Source organism: Nyctereutes procyonoides, unplaced genomic scaffold (assembly GCF_905146905.1).
Source record: "Nyctereutes procyonoides isolate TBG_1078 unplaced genomic scaffold, NYPRO_anot_genome, whole genome shotgun sequence".
NCBI lineage: Eukaryota > Metazoa > Chordata > Mammalia > Carnivora > Canidae > Nyctereutes > Nyctereutes procyonoides.
Genome location: NW_026575147.1, coordinates 11,376,350 through 11,393,726, shown reverse-complemented (window position 1 = coordinate 11,393,726; position 17,377 = coordinate 11,376,350). Strand labels below are relative to the sequence as shown.

Sequence of the window (17,377 nt, the reverse complement as noted above, 5' to 3'; positions counted from 1 at the left end):
TTATAAAGCCTACTTCCCATATGTCATTGTTCACTCTGTTTATGAGTATGACTCTCACAAGGCCCTCTGTGATGTGTGATGTCCTCTTCCCCCAGATTATAAGTATATGTGATAACAAAATGCTAGCAATCTCCTATCATTTGTGCTGCGTGTTGTGTGTTCACCCATGCCAATAATCCTAGAGTGAGAGTCCCACTCTCACTAGTGGGGTGATAAGGAAGAAACTAAAACAAGGTGTGTAATAGCAGATTTGAGCAAGGAGAAGAAAGAATCAACACACTTGAACATAGTTAATTGAGGGGCACCTGAGTGGCTCAGTCAGTTAAGTGTCTGCCTTTGGCTCACGTCATAAACCCAGGGTCCTGGGGTTGAGCCTCACTTTGGACTCCTTGCTCAGGAGGGAGCCTGTTTCTCCTTCTCCCTCTGCTGCTGCCCCTTCTTGTGCTCTCTGTTTCTCAAATAAATAAATTAAATATTTAAAAGAGAAAATAGTTAATGGAGATTATCCAGTCTGAGGAGCACAAAGAAAAAAGCATGAAGAAAAATGAACAAAGCCTAAAAGATGTGTGGGACATCATCACACATACCAATATATGTATAATGGGAGTCCCAGAGGGAGAGGAGAGAGAATACAGGGAAGAAAGACTTTCCAAGGAAATAATATACAAAGACTTTCCAATTTGGTGAAATACATGAAACTACACATCCACAAAGTTCAGTGAACTCAAAGTTAAGCTTATCCAAGCAGGAAAAATTCAAAGAGATCCACATGCAGCCACAATATAGTCAAATTATTAGAAGATAAAGGAAACAAGGGAGAAGGGACTTATCTTTTACAAGAGAGCCCCAGTAACAGTGACAACCAATTTCTCTCTGGAAATCATGTTAGCCAGAAGACAATGGAATGACATATTTAAAGTGCTACAGGAAAAAAAAAAGCATCAACCAAGAATTATATGTCTGGTAGAACTATCCTTCAAAAATGAGAGAGAACCCACCCCTTTGATCTCTGTTGTAGTCACAGCCCACTACCTTCCCAGAAGAGAGGAAGTGGGAGAGGACTTTATGTTGCTTGTGGCCGAAGTCTTCTTGCTGTGCTGCACCCAAAGAGTATAAGATGTTTATCTGTGCCAAGGGTTCCTGCATCCCTGCTCTGATGCAAACTGGATCCAGAATTGCATCCAGACCCATTGCCACATCAGTGTCATCTTAATAGAAGAGGGCTCTATAGTAGTTAATGGGACACAGAATGGTGTGATTTAGCTAATCCAGTGGGAGTTTCAGACCAGTGCAATCAGCAGAGACATTTATACTGCTACCAATTTTATTGGTGCAGGTGCTTCAACAACAGGAATGGTAGTTTCTGGTGCTGGTATTGAACTAGTCTTTGGCAGACTTCTCATTGGTTAGGCCAGAAATCCCTCACAGGATCATCAGCTGTTCTCATATGCTATCCTTGGACTTGCCTTGTCTGATGCTTTTGTTTGATGGTTGCTTTCTTAATTTTGTTTTCCATGTAACAGAAATTACTTCTTGAAATGTTGTCATTCATATTAATTATGAATGTAATTCTTTGATTTTACTGTGACTTCAAAACATAGAGTGTTGGAGTCATGGGAATGTACAAGTTTCCTCCCATTATCTGAAAGTAGAACAGTCCTATGAAATATTTATTAAGCCAAAATGATATAAAGTGAAGAGTATCCCCAACTTTCTTAAGATTGCATTACAGCCCTTTGTTTTTATGAAAGACCCATATTAGTCCCTGTTTTAGCTGATTCTTTTTTCTGCCAGTTCAAATCAACTGTTGAATCCTTCTAATGAACTTGTCATTTCAGTTATTGTACTTTTTACTTCCATAATGTCCATGTGGTTCTTTAAAAAAATTATTCCTCTATTTTTATTGACATTCTCTATTTGTTGCAACGTCATACATTTACTTACATCTTTTAGCATAGTTCCTTTTAGTTCTCCCAATATATTTCTAATAATTATTATGAAACATATTATTATGTTAAATCCAATATCTGGACCTTCTCACAGGCAGTTTCTGTTATCTATCTTTTTTTTCTTGTGTATGAGTCACACATTCTTATTTCTTTGTGTGTCTTGTATTTTTTTTGTTGTTGTTGAAAACTGGACATTTTAGGTTGTATATTGTAGCAAATCTGGATCTTGATTATCCCTTTCTTCTGGGACTGTTTTTGTTGTTGATTGCTTATTTATTTATTTATTTAGTAATTTACCTGAATTATTTTTTTTTAATTTTTTTTTTTACCTGAATTATTTTAGTGAAGTGTATTGCCCCTTCATTGTGCAGCCCCTGTTCTTGCTCCTTAAAGACTGCAGTCTTGGATGCACACAAATTACTCTGGGATGGCAGTGTTTTAGCAGGACTGTCTTTGACAGTCTCTTTTCCTGATCTCTCTGTTATGCTGTCTGCTTTGGTTAGTATTTAAAATTCTTTCCCTTTTGGGGTTATTAACAGGCTGGATGTTCTCATGAACCTTTTACTAGTGTAAGTAATCCAATAAAAGAAGAGAAAGTCAGGTAGAAGCTATCGTTGTTATCACTTAACCTTAGAAATCACACAGCATCCCTTCCACCACATTCTATTCATTAGAAACAATATGCTAAGTCCCACCTGCATTCAGTGAGTGTGGAATTAGGCTCTACCTTGTGAAGTGAATTACATCAAAGAATCTATGGACATATTTAGAAACCACCTTAACAAGAAGAGACAAACTGATTTCTAGTTACCATTGCACTAGCTTTGATAAAAACTGAGAAAAATAACTGCGTGTTCTTTTGAGTTTTTTTGAACTCCTCTCTATATGATACATGGGTACAGCTTATAGTCTGGCACCAATGAGGCAAAATTCAAGGATCAATAAGAATCAAGTTTTGTTGATGTTCATGTTTATTAGCGGGGCATAATATGACTATGGGATTTCTCAAACTTTCATGATGGCCCTGTATCTATCCCAATCATCACATTTGGATTCTAAAGACATATGAAGGGCAATTATTACTCCCAGCTCCTATTTTCTACAACACTTGCACTTGAGATGAAATGGTAATGAGATTCCTGTGTCATTGGGACAAAGCCCCATGTATCTTCACAAATCACAGGAAAAGTCTTCTTTTTTCTAATCCTTTCAGGCATTGAACTGTGCTGAGCAGGGAGGAGCTGAGCTGTGAACAGAGCTGCTCAGTACTTGTCTGGCCAATCAGAAAACAGAGTTGTTAAAAAATGGGGAGGAATTAAAGTATTGAGATGGAGTAAAAAAAAAAAATGGGGAGGAGGATGGTGGACAAGAGTGATGGTCAGAAGAGTAGGCAGAGTAAGATGACTTTTATTTCCATCAAGAATATTGACATTTTTAGGTGGGAATGTGAATTTCTGCAAGTGATCCAAGGTGGCTAAAAAATATAAAAATGTGGAGTAGTGTGGATATGGTAGATTCTAAAATAAAAAAAGTGGGGATGGGACACCTGAATCAGCCTCAGATGGTTAAGCATCTGTCTCAGCTCAGGTCGTGATCTCAGGATCCTGGGATTGAGCCCCACATCAGCTCTCTGCTCAGTGGGGAGTCTCCTTCTCCTCTCTCTGCCCCTCCCACCCCCCTCATGCTTTCTCTTGCTCTCTCTCAAATAAATAAATAAAAATCTTGAAAAAAAAATTTTTTCTTGGGAATGCTATAAATATTCATGAGCATCTTTCAGTTTATAGGAGATTTCCAGACTCACATTTTATGGGCAAGATAATCTAGTCCCTTCCTCGCCCCCCACCCTCATTTTATGAAAGATTTTATTTGTTCATTTCAGAGAGAGCGAGAGAGAGAGAGAGAGAGAGAGAGAGAGAGAGAGAATGAGGAGGGAGGTAGAAAGGCAGAGGAAGAGGAAGAAGCAGACTCCCTTCTGAGCTGGGAGCCCAATGTGGGGCTTGATGTGGGGATCAATCCCAGGACCCAGCGATCACGACCTGAGCTGAAGGCAGATGTTTAACCATCCCAGCCACCCCCGCACTCCTCCTCCCTCTTTTTACAATATGAAAACTGAAATCCAGTGAGGTCATTATCAGAACAGGAGCTAGAAAGGAAATTCTTGTGATTCCTAATCCAGTATGTATCTAATGTTCTGTATAGCCACAAGTGGCTTATAAAGATTTGCATGATCTGATCCCTTGTACTTCTCTATCCTTATCTGTCCTTCCTCTATATCATTTCACCTCAACTGTGTTGGCTGCCTAATTATTTCTTAAACATACCCAATGTGCTCCAGTCCCAAGGCCTTTGTACTTGCTTGGTGTCCTCTGTTGGAAAGCTTTTCTTCCAGATATCAATGTGATATTCCCTCTCTCTTCCTTTATATCTATGCTCCACTGTCATCTTACCAGAGAAGACTTCCCTATCTTCTCTAAGGCATTACCCAGCCCCTGCTTCATCATTTTTCCCTTACTCACTTTATTTCCCTTAATTTATTTTACCACATTATATATTCTTTTGTGTATTGTTTTTTCCACTAAAGTGTAAACTCTGTGAAAGCAGATTCTTGACTTTTGTTGACTATTCTATCCTCCAATGTTTAGAATGTCAATTTATGTCACTCCTTTGTTCAAAATATTCCCATCTCATTCACAACACAACCCAAAAGGCTTTAAAGTGGTCTTTGTGGGCAGCCCCGGTGGCTCAGCGGTTTAGCACCGCCTTCAGCCCAGGGTGTGATCCTGGAGACCTGGAATGAGTCCCATGTCAGGCTCCCTGCATGGAGCCTGCTTCTCCCTCTGCCCATGTCTCTGCCTCTCTCTCTGTGTGTCTCTCATGAATAAATCAATAAATAAAATATTTAAAAAATAAAAAATAAAATGGTCTTTGTTACGGACTGAATCGTTCCTCCCAAATTCATATGTTGAAGTCTTCACCGCCAGTATGCCTCAGAGTAGGACTATATTTGGAGGTAGGACCTTAAAGGGTGATTACAGTTAAGTGGAGTCATGTGGGTGGGCCCTAATCCAATATGACAGGTGTCCTTATAAGAAGAGTTTAGAGACAATAGGGATGTGTGTGCATAGGGAAAAGCCCATGTGTGGACAGAGAAAGAAGGTGGCCAATTGCAAACCAAGGAGAGAAGCCTGAGGAGAAACCAAACATATCTATACCCCAATCTAGACTTCTAGACTCCCCAATCAGTTTCTAGACTTGAAACTGTGAGAGAATAAATCCCTGTTGTTTAGGCCACCCATCCAGTGATATTTTGCTAATGGCAACCATAGCAGACTAATATAGCCCACTTCTCTACCACCTCATCTGCTGTGTCCCTTCTTACTCATGCTGTTACAGCTTCTTTGGCATTTTTGTAGTTTCTCATATGACAAGCTGGCTTTCACCTTGGAATTTTTATATTTTATGTTCCGCTCTTCCGGGAATACTCTTCCTCCCAGATTTCTCTGCGGCTTATTCATCCACTTCAGTCAGGTTTCTGCTGACATGCTGCTTTCATAGATAGTCATGCCTTTATTTTTTTTAAAGAAGTTTATCTATTGGGGATCCCTGGGTGGCGCAGCGGTTTGGCGCCTGCCTTTGGCCCAGGGCGCGATCCTGGAGACCCGGGATCGAGTCCCACATCGGGCTTCCGGTGCATGGAGCCTGCTTCTCCCTCTGCCTGTGTCTCTGCCTCTCTCTCTCTGACTATCATAAATAAATAAAAATTAAAAAAAAATTAAAAAAAAAAAAGAAGTTTATCTATTTATTTATTTTTAAAGTAATCTCTGCACCAACATGGGGCTTGAATCCATGACCCTGAGGTCAATAGTTGGATGTTCTACTCAGTGAATCAGCTAGACATCCCTTAGTTATACCTTTTTTGAATATCATCCTGTTTAAACTGCAACCTCTGTTACCTCTTTATTCCCTCTCCTGATCTTGCTTGTTTTTTCCCATAGCACTTACCATTTGACATACTATATATTTACTTGTGTATTGTCTTCCATGAGGCATGAGTTATTGGTGCCTTTGGTTTGCCACTGACTCTTTGGTGCCAGATGAGTTCCTGCAACAAAGTAGGCCCTCAAATACTTGGTGGGTCAGTTAATGAATGAATAAATGGTACTGGCCTATAGGTAGACAAATGTATAAGTAACACAGACTAGAAGGTCCATAAATCCATTTTATGTATGGGGACTTATTTCTTTGTTGTTTGTTTTTTAAAGGGAAGGGCTATTTCAATGAAGGAGGGGAAAGCATGTTTTTTCTAACACATGGAAACTTCATGATTGATTTAATATATATTTGGAAGAAAACAGAGTTAGATCTTTGCTTCATATCACAAAAAGAATAAATTTTATTTTATTTAAGTTTATTTACTTATTATTCAATTAAGTAATCTCTACACCCAGTGTGGGGCTTGAACTTATAACCTCTAGATTAAGAGTCCCATGCTTTTCCAACTGAGCCAGCCAGGTGCCCTAAAAATAAATTTTAGATTAAATATGTCTAACTGTAAAAAAATAAAAATTTGAAATTATAAACAAAAATTTAGCAAGTTTAGGAGAATTTTTGTATAATTCCTAGGTGTGTATGCTTCGTGGGGGTGGGGTGAGACTTCTTAGACAAAAAGAATACTCAAGTCACAAGGGAAAAGATTGACAAATTTGATTACATTTAAAATTTATAATGGCAAAAGAAAATGTGAATGGGGCAAAACCAAATGCAAGATTTTGACAAAGGGTTAATATTCCTTACACTAAGAATTATCTCCTAATAAGAAAGAGACCATCTGCTTATTAGAAATATAAGCAAAGAATATTAAAAGGATTTTTGAAGGAGGAAATGCACATGGCCAGTAGATATGAAATGAGGCTCAACAATTTCATACACACACATACAGACACACACATGCACACACATATACTTTTTTACCCATCAGGGTCATTCATTTTTTTGGATAAAATATACATTGATTGGGATCCCTGGGTGGCTCAGCAGTTTAGCCCCTGCCCTCAGCCCAGGGCATGATCCTGGAGTCCTGGGATCGAGTCCCACGTCGGGCTCCCTGCATGGAGCCTGCTTCTCCCTCTGCCTGAGTCTCTGCCCCCCTCTCCCCCACTGTGTCTCTCATGAATGAATAAATAAAATCTTTAAAAAAATAAAAAAATATATACACTGATTTTCCTACTGTGTGCCAAGTATCATCCTAAGTATTGGAGATAAAGCAGTGAAGAAAAGAAGCAAAATCCCTAATATCATGGAGCTTATGTTCTAGTGGAGAGAGATAAGAAACAATAAGAAATAAATTATATGGTATGTTAGAAGGTGATAAGTGCTGTAGAAATAAATCAAACCATATAAGGGACAGCATAAAAGTAAAAAGAATTTATAAGGTTAGTTTGCCCAACTCTAGGGAAATGAGTTTGAAAACCCAGATGAGTGGCACTTGAGTGGTGCAGTCAGTTGAGCATCCAACTCTTGGTTTCAGCTCAGGTTGTGATATCGAGGTTGTGATCTCAGGGTCATGGGATTGAGCCCCACGGGGGGCTCCATGCTCACTGTGGAGTCAGCTTGGATCTCTCTCTCCCTTTTCTGCTAATCTTTCTCTCCATGTGAGCACTCTATCTCAAATAAATAAATAAATAAACAAACAAACCCAGATGAAATGGTTGTTTTTCTTTTTTTTTCTTTTAAATATTTTATTTATTTATTCATGAGAGACAGACAGAGAGAGAGAGAGAGAGAGAGAGAGGCAGAAACACAGGCAGAGGGAGAAGGAGGCTCCCTGTGGGAAGCCTGATGCGGGACTTGATCTTAGGACCTGGGGATCACGACCTGAGCCAAAAGCAGACATTCAACCATTGAGCCACCCAGGTGCCCCAAAATGGTGGTTTTTCTAGGAGAATTAAGTTACAAAAATGATTGCAGCGGGGGAGAGAAAAATTTTAATCCAACTATATATCATAAAAACATCTAAAGAAAGTTGTTCAAGAGCCATTCCCAGAAAAAGCATCAGGTGAGATATTTCAAAGATTAATTATACCAATTCAAAAGTTTTTTTAATTAAACTCTACCCCCAATGTGAGGCTCAAACTAATGACCTCAAGATCAAGAATCACATTCTCTACTGACTGAGCCAGCCACGTGCCTCTAATTATACCACCTTTTAAATTACAGACATGTGCAATGATACTTAAGTCGTTTCAGAGTTTAGAAAAAGAAGTGAGGTTGGGAAGAAATGGTCATTCTCCTATGCATTTAGTGCAAGTGGGAATCTGGATAAGCTTTTCAAAAAGGATTCTGACAATATGTAGCAGAATTAAATCTATCTATCCATCTAATCTATCTATATATACATCTTTAATGTAGAATAACTATTGGGATTCTAGCCTTTAGAAATAAAAATATCAGTTGGTAAGGCTGTTTATATATGAGCTATGTTTATAGTATCAAAAAAGACTGAAAACAACATCAGTGTCAAGAACAGGTTAAATAACTGATGGAACCATGCTATGAAATATTGCACAACTATTTAAGAAAGCGGATCTATATGGTTTACTGGGAGAAATATCAGTAATCATAAAGGGAAATAGGCTAATGTGTAAGTTTTTGACAAAAAAGAAAAAAAGAATATTTCCCATTGCATGCAAATAACACGTTTATGTATGTTTGTATGACTATATAGAAATATATGGGAGTAAAAAAAAAAAAAGAAATGTATGGGGGTGCCTGGGAGGCTCAGGTCATGACCCCGGGTCAAGCCCTATGTGGGACTCCCTGCTCAATGGGGAGCCTGCTTCTCCCTCTCCCTCTGCCTGCCACTCCCCCTGCTTGTGCTCTCTCTCTGTCAAATAAATAAAATCTTTAAAGAACAAAAGAAACAAACAAACAAAAAAAAAACCCCAAAACAAGGGGGAAAAAAAGGAAATGTATGGAAGGAAACACTTCAAGCTTTAACATTGGTTATGTGGAGTTGGCTTGTTGGCTTTTTCTTTGTTGTTTTTGGCTTGTTGCCTCTGCAGGATTTTTCGTTTGAAATGAAAATCTGGTAAGATACATTTTATAAGAAGACTTTTCTTTCAGCTTTTTCTGTTTATTTTAACATGACTAAAAGAAATACATCTCTGGAAAAGAAGGAAAAAGAAAGGAAGAAAGAAAAGAGAAAGACACATTTGCTTGGGTGCTAGGTAAAAGTGGTGCATGAGACTTCAGGCAGGCGGTGTGTGATTTGTGTGGCATCCACAGGCAACACTTGTGAGTTTCACCCGATTTTGCTCAATGATTGAGCTTTTATGTTGGTGTAGTAGAGTAACCTTAAGTTACTCAAGTTCTCTCAACCCAAAATTTCCCATCAATAAAATGAAGGTGTCAAGTATCTACCACACATGTGGGTATTTTGATTGTGAAATGACACATGAAAAGATTTTTATTTATTTATTTTTTAAGATTTATTTATTTATTCAGAGAGAGAGAGAGGCAGAGACGCAGGCAGAGGGAGAAGCAGGCTCCACGCAGGGAGTCCGACGTGGGACCCAGATTCCGGGTCCCCAGGATCACACCCCGGGCTGCAGGCGGCGCTAAACCCCTGCGCCACCGGGGCTGCCCAGATTTTTAGCTTAATAAACAATAAACTTCAACTGAATTCTAATTTCCTGACATAGTCAGGGGCTGTGATACACATCACGTCACTGCTCAGAGGGATGCAAAAATAGGTAAAAGGCGAGAGCCTAATGGCAGGCAAAATCCTAACCATACAGAGCTTTATGATATCCAGTGCGAGGTGTTACCGAAGGCAGAATCGGTCAGGGGGGACTTCACGGAGGCGAGACAACACAGGTCTTCCAGGTTGCGCAAGATTGGGACGGGCCCGGAGCAGAGCAGGCAGAGGCGCCGGCGCGGCGGCGGCCAACACAGGGCGCTCCCGGGACGCCCCGCGCGCGAGCGCTCCCTTTCGGGCCCAGGCCCCTCCGGCCCCTTTCTCGCGCCGCGGGGCGAGCGCGGGGCCGGCGGTACGCAGGCGCCGGGAGCGGATGAGGGCTCGCCGAGGCTCGATAGGCGCGCATGCGTGCAGCTCTCTGGAGGCGGCAGCTTCTTCGGCGTCGAGACTGGAGGCTGAGTGCTAAACTGTGTGGGGCGCGAATGGGATCCGGCTGTTAGTCGGGTAGGCATAGGTAGGACCGCAGCCTTGGGGGGAGTAGGGGGCTGCAAGGCGGGAGCCCATAGCGTGGGGCTCCTGAGCCTCTCCTGTGCGGTCCGGGCCGACTATTGTATCTGTGTCGCAGCGGCTGCGCACAAAATGGCGGCGAGCAGGCGGCGGGGGCGGGAGGAGGTTGGGGGACCCCCGGGATGGGAAGGGAAGCTCGGCTGCCCCGCTGCCGCGTCGGGTCACTTGGCTGCCCTGGAGGGCCGGGTCGGGCGCCCGTGCAGGGACCTTGCTTCCGGAAGAGCCGCCTGACGCCGTTGCACGGGCGGAGGAGCGAGAACGGCCCCTGGGCAGCGCCGTGGCGGCCCCTTCCCCATCGCGGCGGGGCCTGCGGAGGCCGAGCCAGGCCTGACAGCCGGAGGAAGCGGCGGTGCGGGAGCGCCGGGGAGGGAGGAACCGTTCCCGTCAGGCCTTGAAGCGCGGCGGCGGAGCTCGAGCGGAGCCCTCTGGCGAGCGGCGCCGTGCCACGAGCGCGGAGAGAAGAGCATGTTTGTGTCTGGGGCTGGGGAAGGGGGGATGTTAGATCCTGCGGCTTCTGCTCGTCGCTGTCCCCCATGCCTGCTGTTTTGCGGGCTGGAAAGCAAAGAAAATGTCACCTCGGTGCGGGATACGGAAGGCTCCTAAACCGTTCTGGTACAAATTTCTCAGAGGAATCGCGAGTACGGGTCGTTAGTGGTTTGTGTGTGATTTCTAGGCTGAGCCCCGTCCTGTTAAGGGGGGGCGTATACATACTGTTCCATCCTTGGGGACGTTTGAAACCGATCTTTTGTTGAGATAATTGCGAATGGGGGGAACTTCTGTTAGTACAAAATCTTCAGTCGAACTAGACGAGACAATGACGGCTGCCTCGAGCTAATTTTTCTTAATCTTAAAATTTACTCTAAGGAGGAATTTTTTTTTTTTTTTTTGGGGGGGGACCCTATTTTAATCTGAACACTTTTTGAAGAAAAGCTTGTTACCAGGATCCGGCAACTGAAAGTTGATTTAAATTCTTAACCTAACTGGCTTTGGAATTGTGCACAAAAAAATTCCTTCGTTTTTAATTCTCCCTCATCTGTTGTAAAGGGTTGACTTATTTGTTGGGGATATTTGCTGATTCAGATTTGTGATTAATATTAAATTGGATAATTTGGAAAAATCAATTTCAAAAAAAATGCTTAATGAGGTCTATATAGAAAAATGCATAGTTTACAGTATTTCAACACAGCTTTAATTTTATTAGACATCCTAGACTTAGTTTGTTCTTTTTTTTTAATTTGACAGTACTTCGTATGCATTTTATTTCCCCATACTCTAAATACTTTCAAATTATTGTGTAGAATCCAACATGTTAATACAGTGAAATATAGTGGGCCATTCTCTGCTTGATTGTTGCCATCTAGTAAGGGGAAAGCTAAAACAGTTGGAAGAAGTCACAAAACCTCATTGGTTTCTATTAACTAGTTTTCAGAATATTCTTGTCACATATTTATTACCTTGAATATTGGGTATATTTTAGTCTTGTAATCTTTTTTTTTTTTTTTTTTGTCTTGGAGGGTGTATATAACATACTCTTGTTTAAAAAACACATTACAATCAGAGATCACTTTGTTATTCATGGCTGTCCTAAAGGTTTTTTTCTTAGATGCTCTAAAGAAGGTGATCTCTGGAAATTTTTTTTTTATGTAGTGAAAGAAAATGCGAGACAGATAGTTTAGTGAATAGGCTTTGGGATCAGAAGATCTGGATTCAAATCTATTTTTTTCTTTATGTCTAAGATTTTGGGCAAGTTCCTTTAGTCTTACTGAACTTTTGTTTCCTTATGTGTAAAATGGTGCTAATACCTACTTCCTATTTGGGATTGTTGTGAGAATTGAGAGACAATGAATGGAAAGCCCCTATCCACTGGCACATAATAGGTGCTTTAACGTTAGCCATTACTTTTATTACAAATGTTTAAGTTTTAGGCAGCATCTTTTGATAGAATTGTGAATATTCCCTTTTAGTTAAAAAGAGGCTTAAAAGAATTCAGATTAAATTGATAGAATTTTGGAGCTGAAAAATCATTTAATATTTCATTGAAATAATTTGGTGTATTTATAAATTTTATATGTTCCTCACTTGTAGCACTTACCAAAATAAAATGTAACTTATTTATATGATTGTTATGTTCATCTTTGTATCTGTCCCATTGCCTGGTATGTATTCCAGGTTCATGTGTTGAGTAAATGAACTCAGCTGGTAGTTGCCAGAGCCTGGGTAGGAACCCCAGCCCTTGGAGTCCAAATTGTGCTCTTCCTACTGTGACTTAAGGTATACTGGACAAAGTTTGGATAAATCTGTCCAAATTGTTCATAAGATGCTTTATATACTAATCAGATAAGATGCTTTATATACTGGAATCAGTGCTTCCAGTATGGGTACCCAGTAACATTGACCTATTTTGCAAGGAAAGAAGAGCTACTGAATGTTGGTATGTGGTGGTTTAGACCTCCTCCAAATTTTGAAAGTAGTTCTATTTGTAGCTAAACCCAATAAGCCCCATTTGTATTCAACTTTACTTACTCTCTTATTCAACTTTATTTACTGTAGTCTGAAATTTGTGGCTTAGAATGAAAGTGAAAACAGGTATATGGAAGATAAGAGAATAATGGAAAGGAAGAAAATGAGATGCAGAAATAAAACAGCTATAATAATGATCAGTGAGGGTCAAGAGCAAGGATTTTGTCCGGAGAAAAGAGTTCAGGGAATACAAGAGAGTTTTAGTTTTAAGGCACACATATTTTGATATTTTCTTCGTGGTTATGTTGGGCACATATGTATTTTGGATTATTTTCAACTCTTGAATCCCTTTAAATACCGAAATAATTATTGTTCCGGTCTTTTAAGGTTTTACACTTTTTTTCTTACCTTATTTCCACAATTTTAATTTGTTGAGCTTTCAACTAATTTTTGTTGTTCTACTGTTGAGTGAATGTTGTCAACTTTATTTTCTTTTGAATGTGTTCATTTCTTTAGAAAACTTTTTATTATGGAAAATTTTAAGCATATACAAGGGCAGAGAGAATTATGTGATGATTCATCTGTGTACCTGTCACCCAATTTCAATAATTGCAAGCTAATGGTCAGTCATGTCTCTGCCTTCCACCCTATTATTTTTAAGCAAATCCCATATTACTCATCAGTGTGTAGTTCAGATTTTTTTCTCTACAATATTTAGAGAAAAACGTGTATCACTCCTGAAATAATAATTCCTTATGCCAGTATCCAAATTTCCCCAATTGTGTCTCATATACATGTAATACATGTATTACATGAGTCAAAATCAGGAGCCAGCCAAGAGCTGGCCGCTTAACTAAAGTCACCCAGGCACTATGGGAGGTATAATTTTAATGGTCACATCACCATTCTGAAGTGGGTATTGTTTTTATTCCTGTTTTTCACATGATGAAACTGAGGTTTGGGTTAACCAGCCTGTTGAAGGTCACAGTTTTAGCACTCAGCAGGACCAGAATTAATACACTAAATCTAAGAACTAAGTTCTTAAAAAACACTATGCTACATTAGTGTTAAATTTTACTTATGGGAGTTAACCAGTTTTGAATGAAGTAATTCACTGGCACCCCTCCTAGCAGGGTGGATATCTTCAGATTAGTTGAAATGTCCCCAAAGATGAGATTATTATGAATTGCATAATGGGCTAACAGTCAATAGGGAGTGAGCATGATGCTCACTTTTTTTTTTTTTTGCTTGCTTTTTGAAAAACAAAAATGTGTGTAGAGCTGATGCTCTTTTGTCGTGTTGCGTGTTTTCTGCATGTGGCCATACTTATAACCTTTTTTTTTTTTTTACTTAGTATATAATTAAGGAGTTAATCTCGTACCTAAAAGGTTGGAATATTAATTTTTGAGTGAATTAAATCTCTGACAGGAATACCCTCTCCCTTCCTCCCCTCTTCTATTCTTGTATGCATATACATGTGATTAACCCCCCCCCCCCAACTGTTTGAGAGTAAGTTGCATATGTTGTACTCCTTTACCTTAGTTTATTTCCTTAAAAACAGGGTATTTTCGGGATCCCTGGGTGGCGCAGCGGTTTAGCGCCTGCCTTTGGCCCAGGGCACAATCCTGGAGACCCGGGATCGAATCCCACGTCGGGCTCTCGGTGCATGGAGCCTGCTTCTCCCTCTGCCTGTGTCTCTGCCTCTCTCTCTCTGTGTGTGTGTGTGTGTGTGTGTGTGACTATCATGAATAAATAAAAAAAAATTTAAAAAAAAGAAAGAGGGTTCCCTTTTAAAAAAAAAAGGGTATTTTCTTTTGTAGTTATAGTAAAATAACTACATAGTTATTAGTTAAGTAAATTTAACAGTGATACAATTCTTTAATCTGCCATTTTCTGGTTTGTCAATTGACCCACTAGTGTTCTTTATAGCAGTTGTTGTTTTTCCAGAACAGGATCAGTCTAGGGTCAGGTAATTGCATATAATTGTCGTGTCCTTTAGTTTTTTTTTACTCTGGGGCATTTCCTATAGCCTTTCTTTATCTTTAGTGAAGTTGACATTTCTGAAAAATATGGCCTGCTTTCTTTCTCTGTTCTTTTTACCTTTTTTTTTTTTTTTTTTTGAAATAGAACATTTCTCATTTGGATTTCTGTGATGTTTCCTCTTGATTAGATTCAGATTATGTGTCCCTGGTCAGAAAAGTCACGTAAGCGATCCTTTGTCCCCATTGTATCAAATCTGGAGGTATATGATATCCATCTGTCTGCCACGGATATGTTTGATGCCCCCCCCACCCCCCATCTCCGAACTAATTGATTTAAGAAGAGACATTCTAAGACTATGCAGATGTCCTACTTATCAAAAATTCCCTCTAGATTTAACACGCACAGAAGATTCTTTGTCTGAACCAGTCTTTACTATTACAGTTACAAAATGATGATTTTTCAATCAACAGTTCCTCTACATTTGCAGTGATTGATTGGAGTTACAGACTCTTGATTTTTTTCAATGGTTTATAATTTATTGTCAGGTTTTTTCTTTTTTTCATTTCATATTTGTGTATCTTGTATTGGACATTGAAAGCCTTGGTTCCCAGCACTATCAAAACATTTACTTGTTTGCTTAATCCTGTAACATATCTAAAGTAATTTAAGAATTCATCCATATCATTACAGAACTCCCCCAAACAAACTACTAAAAAGTAAGAATTTATTTGTAATTCTCCCCCTTTTTCCTAGCTCCTCTAAAACTGAAGATATATATATCAAATAGTGGGTTCATAAATTACTTGAATTAATTTGTTAAATGGGTTATAGTATTCATTTGCAAAATGATTGAATTTGCTTTCAGTTTTAGATTTTTCTTACCTTCTTCCATCCTTGTTTTAATTTTAAAAAATGAAAAAAAATAATAAAAATTAAAAAATGTTGGTTAATATGATTCTAAAAGTCAAAGCTATATAATAGGATATACTCCATGTATATTTCATATACTCCATGAAATATTCCCAATTTTTTTCAGTCCTTTTTATTATCTCACATAGGTAATCCTCTTGTTTTCTGTGTTATCCTACCTGTGGTTTTTGTAACTGTAAGCAGATACATGTGTTTTTTTATTTTCATTTTTTTTTATACAAAAGGTAACCATGTTAGGGCACCTGAGTGGCATAGTCTGTTAAGCATTTGCCTTTTGCTGAGGTTGTGACCCTTGGGGTCGTGATCCTGGCATCTAGGGATCAAGGGCCCCCTGGTTCTCTGCTCAGTGGGGAGCCTGCTTCTCCCTCTCCTGCGGGTTCTGCTTTTGCATATACGCGTGCTCTCTCTCTCTCTCTCTGTAAAATAAAACCTTAAAAAAAGGTAACATGCTATATATGCTTTTTTGTTACTTGGTAAAGACTTTAAGGAATTTGGCATTTTAAGGCATTTGACCAAATAGTTTAGGTATGCTTAATCAAAGATTTTGGAAACCCATTTTAGGCAGAGACAAGACATATTTTGGCCTGTATGCTTCATGGACGTGAACAACCTAATAGCAGGAAGGCCAAGAATGCAGTTATGCCTCAGAACAATTGCATCTAAGCAGTGAATGTCTTCAGTACTGTTTTTACTTCTTGGTCCTGAGGTCTTTTGTTACATTGGCTTTATTTTGTTTCCATGCTTATGCTTTCTTGCTAAGGCAGTAAATATGCTATCAGCATTTGAGTTTTATCAACATACACCACTTTTTTAATTTCTAGTTTTAAAAACAATCTCAGGACAGATTTCTTTGTTCCAGCTCTGATCAGGTGGTTTCTCTTTGACTGATTACATTTATTGAGGGTAGCAAGACAAGCAGGCCCACCAAAGCACTTCTCAGGGAGGCATCATTTACTATAAATTCAGTGTGATCTCTCAAAACACATTTATGTATGCAGTGCTTTTAAAAAAAAAAGTACATATAAAAATACGTACAATTATATGCATTCTGTTTATCAAAAAGTTGTTTTTCTGGAAATAGTAGCTTAAATCATTGCTATATGAAGTTGTTAATGCATGGTTCTCATGGTAATCTGTCCTTGGAATTGTGTGTTGTTAGCAAGTTGAGCTTCCATTTTTTTTCGTGTATGGAATCATGATGTTTAGCAATCCTTTCAAGTGGCAGGGAAATTTGTGACACCCTCTGTGATATCAAATAATGTTTCTAATTGCCTGTTTATTCTTTCTGGTTATTTAACAGTTACCTTGAGGTACCACATTTTGGCATTTTAGTTTCTAATAATACTGCCCAGCCACACTTGTGGTACCTTCAGAATTAGGACCTACATATTTTCTGAGATGTGAAGAGACAAAACTAATGGTAGAAAAGAGTTGGCCAAGTGGATCCATCTGTATACTAGAAGAGATTAGCAGATTGACATTTAAACTGAGGAAAGCATAGAATGACATGTACTCCCTCTTATATTAAGTTACCAGTGTAGTCCCTGTATTCTTAGATACGAAAGTGGATTTCTATATTGTCAGTCACTCTAACAAAATAATACCAAATGAAATATGTGGGTATATATGTAGAAAAATAATGGTAGTTTTCCTTTTATGTTAAGATTATAGAAAACAACTCTTCTATGTGTCATGAAGGTGATTTTTCTTTATTGGGGGGGGTGATAATGAATATTTGTTACTTTTTCTAATTAGAAAAACCAAAGCTATGACATTTACATTTTATATCTAG

The 17,377-nt window shown here is 39.2% G+C and overlaps 1 protein-coding gene and 1 pseudogene across 7 annotated transcripts in view; both read left to right on the top strand.

Moving 5' to 3' along the window:
* The first annotated feature begins 1,117 nt into the window (after window positions 1-1,117).
* LOC129501246 (ATP synthase F(0) complex subunit C3, mitochondrial-like) lies at window positions 1,118-1,520 on the top strand (annotated as a pseudogene).
* An 8,375-nt stretch (window positions 1,521-9,895) lies between these two features.
* ZNF638 (zinc finger protein 638) overlaps window positions 9,896-17,377 on the top strand; it is a 79,689-nt gene continuing 72,207 nt past the window's right edge. For 6 of the 7 annotated variants that reach the window (XM_055312331.1, XM_055312332.1, XM_055312330.1 and 3 more), the window contains exon 1: window positions 9,896-10,149. The gene's annotated coding sequence lies outside the window, so the exon portion shown is untranslated. Of the gene's footprint in view, window positions 10,160-17,377 lie in introns of all 7 variants that reach the window. The other variant, XM_055312329.1, reaches the window with a different exon arrangement.